The 9916-nt window shown below is 45.6% G+C and overlaps 1 pseudogene; it reads right to left on the bottom strand.

The window, feature by feature from the left end:
* Positions 1-466: 466 nt before the first annotated feature.
* The window catches only part of LOC149362252 (monocarboxylate transporter 13-like), a 28516-nt pseudogene continuing 19066 nt past the window's right edge, over positions 467-9916 (bottom strand).

Below are 9916 nucleotides of genomic sequence, written 5' to 3'. Positions count from 1 at the left end.
TTGATGCCCGCGTAAATTTGTTTTTTGGCATGAAATGTTGAAAGAGAAATAATGCAAGAGTAATAATTTATTTTTCCGAAGTTGATCAGTTCCGTAGTTGATCAGTTTTATGTGGCTATAACTGACCACATACTCAATTCCTTTTCAAAATGTTTAATTGCAATTGTTGTTGTAGTCTGTTTCTTATTTTTTTCAACGTGTACAAGACTGATTAGGAGGTAGCAGAGGCTTAGCATTTGCCCGGATTCAGCATTCAGAACCTTTAAAATTCTAAAGAACTGGCACGTTTTCCAAGCTCAAAACATCCGAAATTAATTTGGCGCAATCTTTGTAACGATTATAAAGAAGCAATGCATTCTCTTTGGCCGTGGCATAAAGCAGCCAGAGGACAGAATGACTGCTACAAGAAATCGATGTAAATATATTATGATTTATTTTCTGAGCAGCAGATCGTCCGGCCGCTTTGTCACGTTAAATCTTATATGCCTGGAGCACTTTTAGTGTTGTCCACATTCCACTGGCGAGTTTTCCATCCATCAAAAAACGTCACGAACGCCCACAGGATGCTGACGAAAATGCTTAGGCCTCCGAGAACCCAGAACATCTCGTCGTAGGAACCAAGGTCGTCTCTGAAAAACCCTGAAAATCAAAACAACTACCATTGCGGCGACTAACTGTTGTCGACTACAATAGATGCACTGGACCATTGAGCATGCAAACGTTTGGGTGACATCTTAGCACGTAAATCCTAATACTGACTGCCTTGACAGTCAGGATCATGTTGCATTTCTTAATCAGTTCGCATTTTCTGCGAAAGTCAGCGAAATAAAATCCTTAGATTTCGAAGAGCTGACACAGAACCTTCAATTCAGAGCGCAGCGTGTTTCATCCACTGTTAAAGCAAAGCCTATCTTCGAGAACTTCACGTCTCCTGACGAGGCTTAACCTATCATATGCCCTCATAGGCACTGTTTCCTAAGTTAATGTGAAACAAGAAAAAAAAATTGTCGCATTTTCTCAAAGTAACCGCGTAAAGTGACTGTCTTCTGAAACTTGTAAAGGGTTCCTGAACGTAGGAAGATTAGGAGCTAAAGACGGCGCTTCGCCCTCAGTCCTGAGCCGATGTTGCTTAGAGGGTTTATGGACATATCTCCTGTTTTACCAAGCACGCATTTGGTGGTCTAGGGTTCGTAGAGCAAGGTGAGCACTGTCATTTTTCTACGTTTTTGTGGAACAACGAAAACTGATGTCAGCTAATTTCAAGGCAGGAACATTGAAAAATGTGCCTTTGGAAGGAAATTTGAAAATTATAAAAAATGAATCTAATCTCCAAACAGTCCTACAAATCAAAGCATTGTAAAATTCGCGCTAAATGGCTACGTCGAGATTTTCTCATTGTGGTCGCAAGAACTGAAAACCTGAAGCGATGCCTTGTGCGCTCCTTGGCTTTGTTGGGATCAGATTTAAAGGCTGACTCAGACGTTATTAATTACACTTTAAAATACTGTCGCAATATTCGCTCCACTGCAAGTAACAATTTATTTCAGTTTTGAAGAATTTTTGTGTTGTTTTTTCACTTAAAACAGCTTTCGTTTTGATAATTTATTTATTCCCATTCCTTAAATACAATACACCACAGTAAACTCCATATTAAACATTTCAGTGATGATTGATGAACTGAAATAAAGCATGCAACAGGCTTCACTGAGTCGTTAGGGCATATAAATACAGCGCGTAAATAGTAAAGCGACTGACCACTAAACAAAACATGCATTGAGATTATGGTGGAAATGAAAAGACTTTGACCCATATTGTGAGGATTGAGAACGGGAATATCCGCATAAAGTTCCATCATAATTTTTCTTCGCACTGAAAATCTCATGAAATAAACTGAAGTGCCGTGTTGTGGTGAAACTCTGCATTATCGGCGCATCAAATCACGGGTTTCTACACATTCGAGGAATCCATGCGAAGAAAAGGCAAATCGCGTCACCCTAGGCTTCAGTAACTGGTAGACTGGAACCTCAGAGCCGGTTTCCTTCAGCGACATGCCGACCTCATACCACGATATAACCAACTGATGTAAAGACAGGCGGCGAATACACCCACCAGCGTACACTGACCTCAGCAAGAAACAGGCCACGATTTTGAGAAGGATCTAAGCCGTATTCATTCTAAGCCGCCAAAGGTTATCCTCAATCCCAAATGGTCAATATGACCCCGCATGTCGAAGCTGCTATTCGCAGGAATTGTCTGCACCGGATCATATTCTTTGGGGATGTGACCGCAAACTCCAATCCTGTACGCTCCTGCCGGCCCCCTCCAAGGAAAGCAGTAAAGCATAAACGGACAATACAGAAAGCTCTCGTTAGCTGGGCATCGGAGGTCACCCCTGTATCGGGGTCACTCTGAGGCCGAGCTCCCTACGGCCAACAAGTTCTTGGCAATAACTGTTTTTTCTCGCTCTCTCAAACCACGTCTCGGTGAAGTATGACTGATTTGTTGTTAGTGCAGATTTTCTTTTTTTTTCCTGCTCTACACTACATGGGTTAGTGCGAAAAAGCCGTTATGTCAAGCTGAAGCTCGGAGTAACTCGGGTAAGCTCGGAGGGGCATAGCACCTGCCGCAGCGAGTGGATAGAGGGTGAGGGAATGAAGCGTGAGAAACGCGGTTGCGCGCAAATGCAGATGCCAGGGGGATCAGGAGAGTTATTAAACTGCCGGAGGGACAGGCAGCACAGCAAACGGTAAATCATTAATGAAGCCTGTTCTTCGACACATTCGGATGTCGAACGATGGCACGGCGACCTGGACAGCCACGCAAAAGAAGATAGCGCCAACGTAAGAAGACAGCGCCAACGCTGTATCCAGTGGATACAGCGAGGCGGCAAGCCGAATCACAGCGGTGACGACAGTGTAATTTTGTTAAGCGAAATGGGTAAACGGTTAAGAACGAGACACGCGAAGAAGAGCAAGGATTAAGATGCGAATGATGGAATCACCGGAAGAACATCCTGCACAGAGGTGAGTTCAAATGGCTAGTGGATGATCATCCATTGTTAAGCTGTCGCTGTTGAAGCCGTGATTATTGATGTCTGGTGTTACGCCCCTGTGGAGCGTAGGAAGGTGACACCAAAGGCTCCATTGCAAGGAAAACTTCTACTTCTGTGAGACCTCGCGAGGAGGGGTTTGCGCGGACAAGAGCCATGATGGCTGCAAACAGCATCCACAATATCTTTCGCGCATGCACCATTTTCAGTGGAACGCTAGAGGTTTACGCTTGAAACTCTCCGATTTCCGGCAATACGTGATGGCGTACCGCTTCCCTTTCATAGTCATCTCTGAATCACGCCTCGAGGAAAATTTTCGACTGCATGGATACTACATTCACCATTGACAACGACCAGATAACGTCAGCGGATTGCTAATGGGCTTTATCAAGAATATCATGGCCTCCTTGGTTGATCTTCCCCCTCACCGTGGCAAAGAATACGTGTGGTGCACTCTAACAGTAATTGCCAGAAACTAGCACACTATCATGAGACTATATATTGACCCAGGCAGCCCATTCGATGGTTCGAGGCTTTATAGGTATGCTGAAAGGTTTCCCAGAGAAATTGAGTGAAGAGATAGACTTTACAGTTTTCCACCCCCGGAATTCGAATTTCTCCTCGAAATTAGGCAAAGTAAAACGCAAACCTATTTTATTTTGGCGAAAAATGCAGCAGCAGCCTCGGGCGAGCTCGCGCGCCTCGTTGCCACTTGTGGTTGGTTGGGCGCCTCGTGACATGAACAATGGCGCTTGCTCGGTCGGCCCGGCTCGGCCGCCGCCGCTGCACATGAAGCGTGGCGCTCGGTGGTTCGAGGCTGTTTGTTTGCTTCTTATACGACGATGGAACATGTGAAGATTACCCGGAGTATCTTGCCGTCATCCCCTACATATTAGAACCGATTGCAAACAGCAGACCTCTCCAAGAAAGAAACGATGCTGGCGCAAGCAGTGATTTTGACTCGAACGAAAACAAAGTGTCAGCATCTCCACGTGTTGGAAATGACTTTGGTAAGTATACTTTTCTTGCCAAACTAGATTCAGAGATACAATGAATGAATTTTGAGGCGAGCAAATGCAGTATAGCACTGCTGCACGTAATCTTCGTGATACAATGTAAGCGGGATGCGATCATCGGCATTTTTGTCTTGCCGCTTGTCGGTGCTGCCGCAAATCTGCTTGTAATCCACAACAGATCATAGGCATGCGCAAGAAGCTATCAGGTTCTTTTTGCACGCAGATTTTGTGCTTTCACTACTTCTGGTCGCTGCATGCAGGCTAGGCTCATAACACGCGTAAAACAGAAGTTCGCAGCGCTTTGCAACAGAAATCGTCTAGGTGACAAACGTGCGCCTTCCATTCTGCGTGCCAAGATGGGAGCTAGCAGTAAATTAAAATCCTTCTTTAGGCGAGTTGCTTCATGCTACAAGTCTTTGTAAGAATACTTTCATCAGTTTGCGACCACCTTTATCGTGCTTGTTCTCAGATCTAGCGCACGTGATTTTTTCACTAACTGGATGGACTCGTGCTGCAACCGAGCAGGACGAATCGCAAGGCTGGCTGTAGCACACTTGGCGCACAATTATGTAATATTATTATTAATGTATGAAGCCATGCGGAAGTCGGCAATTTTTTACGACTACATGCGTTGTTAGAAATGTAGTCCTGGCAGTTGAGTGATGTCATTGTAAACACTCTACTTCGAAAACAGGTGTTCCTGCGTCCGCTGCATTCCAGTGCAGAACGAAGAAGACTACTCCTGTTGCCAAGAAATTATTGAAATTATCAGAAAACAGACAGACGGTATTGCGCCAGGTTTAAGTCGAGCTGACTGTTGACAGGCCCAGTGAACGCATTAACGACAGGCTGCGGTGATAGTCTTCATCACGAAAGTGGTCAGAGCATAGCACTGTTGTCTTTGACGGCTTAAAATCCCTTCGCCTCACAGCAGCTACTCACATCGCGGAAAGCTTCTTATTTTGCGGGAAATAATAAAAAACCACATCGTCGCGGCCGCGGCTGTTCGTGCAGCCGAAGGCTGCGCAGAATGCAGGCATGATGGGTCCACCGGTTCATTTGATCCTGCACATGTTTCTTTACCTCGCCACAAACATAAAAATGCACAAATACAGGAACACATGCCAACTCGAAGGAGCTTATGATGGCACGCACGCAGAAAGAAGCATGGTCGCGGAGGCTGCGAAGCTACGGATAACCGGTGTTTACGTCACCACTCCGCGGTTTCCGGCTTCGGCTCGCATTGTCAGGGTCATCAGCAGCGTTCGGCGGAAGGCGGGGGGCGGAGCTACAGCGCAAATTTAAATGGCGATTACTTCGCTCCTAAGTTATGAATCTGTAAAAAAATTTCACGCGCATAATTTATAAGGTTGCCACATCCACACGTGAGCTTTTTAATGAATTCGAAGGATTCTTCAGCTTCCCTTTAAAACTTAATAGCAAGGACACCCTCTCCGCATATTATTTGCGGAGACTTCAATGCTCATAATGAAATTTGGGGCAGCTCACAGACATGTTCCCGAGGTACCAAGCTTGCAGAGCTTCTCTCAACAGATTCAATTGTGCCGCTAAATTATGGCGCCATAACAAACCTGCGAGGTCGGAAGACTGCCAGCAGCACCGACGTGAGCTGTGCAACAAGGACAGCATATCAGCTTTCCACGTGTAGACGGCGTCAAAGAAATTCAGGGGATACCAGCACACTGTGGCATTCTGGCCAATGAAAAACAAGATGAAACAGCCTGTAAAGGCAGCCAACATTGGAGATACATGCACGAAATCTGATGCGTCCCAAATGGCTAAAAGAGTTGCTTCCGAACAAAATCGGCTCTGGAGCTTACCGACATTTAAAAACCAATTCCCACATGTCAGATTCAGACTCCGGCAGAGGATTCCTCGCCGTCTGTAAGCACTTTTTCGCCGGCTTTGCAGAACTCCGCATTTCCAAGCGGCTATAGCGTTTCGGCCAAATGAACAGTCCGCTTTATGACAACTGCCGCCTGATCGAAACTGTGGAACATATCCTGCTCGAGTGTCCTGCCTATGCTGTCGAGCCTTCATGCTATGAATTTTGCATGGAGGAGCTCTCCGCAGTGCCAATACCAATGGACAGCGGTTTAGATTCCTAAGCCTGCCTTATGCAACAGAGACATGCAATGAACTTCATGTTTCCTTATTTAAATCCCATTGGACATCTCGGCAAGCTTTAATTTCACCTTGCATGTTACCCTCATGCATTCTTCACTGTAGTGAACTTTGTCTGCGCATTAGTTTCACGATGCACATAATCATTTTATATGTTACTTCATTACTCGGCGATACACCGTAGTACAGAGTCGATCACACTTGTCTAGGGCGCTGGAAAGGTGCCGGTCGGGAGGAATGTAGAGAAATTACTAAGTAGGTATTGACATTCATTGATAATGCCTGCGCTGGATAGCAGCCAAATAGAGACGTGAACCGCACAGGCAACAGCGCTTTACCGCTACCAAAGCATCTTCGAAAAGTTTTCTGTTCATTTGCTCGGCAGCACACCGTCCGGGCACTCTATACAAGTGTGGTCGACTCTGTACGCATTTAATTGAGGCATTTTATCTTCTCCCCTTTTTATTTCTGTTCTTTTAACTTTTCCGCACCCCTCTCTTTCCGTCTTTATCACCAAAATTCCGTTCCCCAAGCAGAGTAGCATACCAGCGATTTTTAAACGCCGACTAAATTATCTGTTTTTCATTAAAGGGTTTCTCTCTTACAAGTGGCTCCACAGACGGCCGACCAGAGGCAACGATCACTGGAATCACAACGACAAGCTCAGGTAGCTTATCAGTGCTAGGGTCCAGAAATTTAGGCACTAAATAACCGCGAAATAGGCAGGCATGTAGGCTCCAAAAATATTTAAATAGGCGCTATAAAGCAAAAAATATGCGCTTTAAATAGTACTCTTTACTTATTACCAGATGATTTGTCAGTCAAACACGGAGCGTACGCGAAGCACGCCACAATAAAGCACATTCTCAGGTTTTCGAACTTGAAGCTTCTTCGGTTTTCGCTGAGCATAGCTTTGTACTTTGAAAAGCTTCTTTCGACGTCACATGAAGTTAGTGGCGCGGACTTCAAACATGAGAGTTCATAGAGGCTCAGACCTTCAGGTGGTGTGGCGATATTGTCTCCGCGTAGAAGGTCTCTGATTTGTGAAATTGTTTCTGGGCCTCTATCTTTTTCTGCCAATTGTTTCACCTTCGTATAAGCAGTAGCGCCCTTTTCTTCCAGTCACCTAAGCGCTGCTTGTACTTCTTCGACTGCCTTCAATGGTTCATACATTGAGAGTCCAGCCTTTTTCAACTTTGTCATCCTTTCCGTCAATGTAGAGAAGTTTGCACTTACGTATGTAAAGTCTGTTTCCAAACTCGCCTCTTCGAACACAGCTCTTGCTTTGATCGCACACGCAGCGCCATCCTTGGCGTCAGAGGAATGTCAGTTGTTATGGCGCGGAAAACAGAAGTTCTCGTCGGAGCTTTAAAAAACATGTTTTGTGCTAGATACTAACGCGTGCACTTGGGAAAAAGAGAGCCGGACACATTTGGCGACACGATGCATTGCATGAACAACGCAGGTCAGTAAATCATCTTGTTGTAAAATAGCGTGAGTCCCTTTCCTGCCTTGCACATGTAGGATGCGCCATCCGTGACGAACAAAAGTACCTTCTCATATTGAATATTTCCTGGCCATAGAAGCTCCAGAGATGAAATGAAAAACGCGCTATCGCCGAATGGTTTACCTTTTTAATAACCTCTGCATTGAGCAGGATTGCTCAAGTAACACTTGTTGCTGGGCTAGTCGGTGCATAGTTCTACGCAGGATTGCTCGTCGGCATTTCTGTGGGCACAACGTTCCAACAATGAAGTTAGCCACATACCGTCAGCTAGCGTCCATGGTTTCATCGACTGACACCCAAATGTAGTTGTCCCCAATTTCGTCACCTCTTTTGGCGAGAGTATCCCCGCAGCACTCTTTCAAGTATCTCTTACGAAGCGTTCATTCATCTGAAATATGCTGCTTGGTGTATTTTTCCAGTTAGCTCCGAAGATCACTGTTGCTTAGTTTACACTACGGGATATCTGCCGCCGAAGACGCTTGACACAACTGATTGGCAAATGACGATTCCTTTGCTGTCGAACTGCCGCCGAAAGCCTCTGCCAGTAGGAACTGCGATGTCCCCTCTTTTGTTCACTTCAGGATTGCAATACGCTTGTTGGTAGCGATGCGTTGCGCTACATGGCATCGCTTCTCAATTGCTACTGAAACTGCCTGCAACGAGCGCCTCTCGATGCCTTTTCTTTCGGCATCTCAATTCGAAATGAAATGGAGAGTACTGACGAAGCAAAGATTGTGAGCCCTCTCAAGGCAGTGTCGCGTGTTCTGGAAGTGGCAGGCAAAGAAGTGGCCATTGGCTGGTGAGGGCTAGGTGGCCGATAGTCAACCGAGCAACGAGCGAGCAGTGAGCGCGCGAGTGTGCGAGTCTTGTGCGCGTTGAGGCGACGGTCCCCGGCTCGACTGAGAGCGTTGAGGCGATGGTCCCCGGCTGGACGGCGCTAGGTCGGGTGTCGGGTTACTATACGACCTCCTTGGTTGCGCCAGTTGCACTCTGAGAAAAACGTTTGGCGATATCCGCGCCTTTTGTGCGTGCATCAGCGAGTTCCTTTCACGATGCTTAGGCAGATGTCCAAAAATTAAAAAACGGCACCGAGGACCGAAATGCCGGTTTTAGGCATTTATAGGAAACAAGTGCAGTTCGATAGGTAGTATTTCCTAAAAAATGACAAAAAGGCAAGCAAGTGCAAAAATCCCCCGATTAGGCATTTGGAGGTAAGTTTAGGCAAATGCCTAAAGTTCTGGGCCCTACTTATCACAAAAGGAAAGCCAAGGAATGACTGCAGGAACGGTTGGGTGCAACTCGAGTTTTCAAGCGTAACAAAAAGCTAAACAAAGACAAAAAAGGCAGCCTTCCAGTGCTTCTGTCACATGTAGCTTGACCAGGTAAATCGTGGGTCAGTTCCTTCTTTCAGGAGGGTTCCTCATGTTTAAGTTTGCTCGGCCTCCATTGTGCCCTTCGATGAACAACGTCACTCCTTTCACATCTCCGATGATGTGCTTTCAGGTTTTGCCCCTAGATGGCGCCACAGTGTTTTTTGCATTCCTGTGGTGAAGCCGTAACCCTAGTCCATTAAAACTTTGGTCGACGAGGCGGCTTCACTTTGCCGTGGCAGCTACAAGTTTGGGAACTAAAATCGACTCTACTGCATGCTAAAAAGGCCTAATTACTGTCTGGAGGTTGAGATTTATATTTGTTTTCTGTACGATACTTTTGCCGACGCGCAGTCGCCACCGTAGTCGCTGATCATGGTCTCCAGCATGGAAATATATAGCAGGCGTATTCACTGAGCGCAAAATTCTAGGTAAAAATCTTTTTACAATGTTGAAAACCGAATCTTCGCACATTTTAACACCTGACACATGAAACCTATACTATGAATAATGAAGTAGAATAATTTTGCAATATGTCAAGAAAGACACCGAAGATCTTGTTTTTGTTTTCGAAATTTTGAAGTGTCATTTCTTTCTAGAGCAGAATGTTGGGCCAGTTGGTGTAGAGACATATTCAAGAAAACTTTGCGCAGAATGACAGAAGACCGAGGGAGAAGCATGAATTCTGCGCAATTCTGTCATTCTGCAGAAAGTTTTCTTGGATATGTCGTTACACCAACTGGCCTAACGTTCTGCTCTACTAAGTTTCATTTCTTCTCCATTGGACACTTTTTGCGCTCCTCTTTTTCTCCCTCCGTTTTCTGTCATT

This window comes from Amblyomma mixtum, chromosome 2, assembly GCF_055824585.1.
Source record: "Amblyomma mixtum isolate Tamu chromosome 2, ASM5582458v1, whole genome shotgun sequence".
Classification (NCBI taxonomy): Eukaryota; Metazoa; Arthropoda; class Arachnida; order Ixodida; family Ixodidae; genus Amblyomma; species Amblyomma mixtum.
Note: the sequence above shows the minus strand (reverse complement) of the source record. Positions and strands in the feature narration are given on the sequence as shown.